Source organism: Cryptomeria japonica, unplaced genomic scaffold (genome assembly GCF_030272615.1).
Source record: "Cryptomeria japonica unplaced genomic scaffold, Sugi_1.0 HiC_scaffold_1004, whole genome shotgun sequence".
NCBI classification, from domain to species: domain Eukaryota; kingdom Viridiplantae; phylum Streptophyta; class Pinopsida; order Cupressales; family Cupressaceae; genus Cryptomeria; species Cryptomeria japonica.
The window spans coordinates 26,935-27,500 of NW_026729675.1; positions in this window are offsets into that span (position 1 = coordinate 26,935).

Consider the following 566-nt stretch of genomic DNA (forward strand, 5'->3'; position numbering starts at 1 on the left):
CACGCGAGGTGCGCACCCGGGGCAAACCGGGCTCCGACTTCGTGCACGCCATGGTGCCCACCGCGGCGAAGGTGCACGCGAGGTGCGCACCCGGGGCAAACCGGGCTCCGACTTCGTGCACGCCGCACCTTGGAGCACACTTCGGAGCGCTCCTTGGTGCGCACCATGGTGCCCACCAGGGCGCGCAACCCAGCCAAGGTGTGCGCACCAAGGTGCACGCGAGGTGCGCACCCGGGGCAAACCGGGGTCCGACTTCGTGCACGCCGCACCTTGGAGCACACATCGGAGCGCTCCCAGGTTCGCACCAGCGTTGCGCACCTTTGATGCGCTGCCTTCACTAATTTCCAGAAAAGGCAAAAAAAAACGAGATTTTAAAATTTCCGTTCTGAAAGATAGTGAAAAAAACGGAACGCGGGTGCCATCTTGAGCCCTTCCTGGTGCGCAGCCCAGGCAAGTTGTGCGCACCAAGGTGCCCACCAAGGCGCGCAACCCAGCCAAGGTGCCCACCGCAGCGAAGGTGCACGCGAGGTGCGCACCCGAGGTGCACACCCGGGGCAAACCGGGCT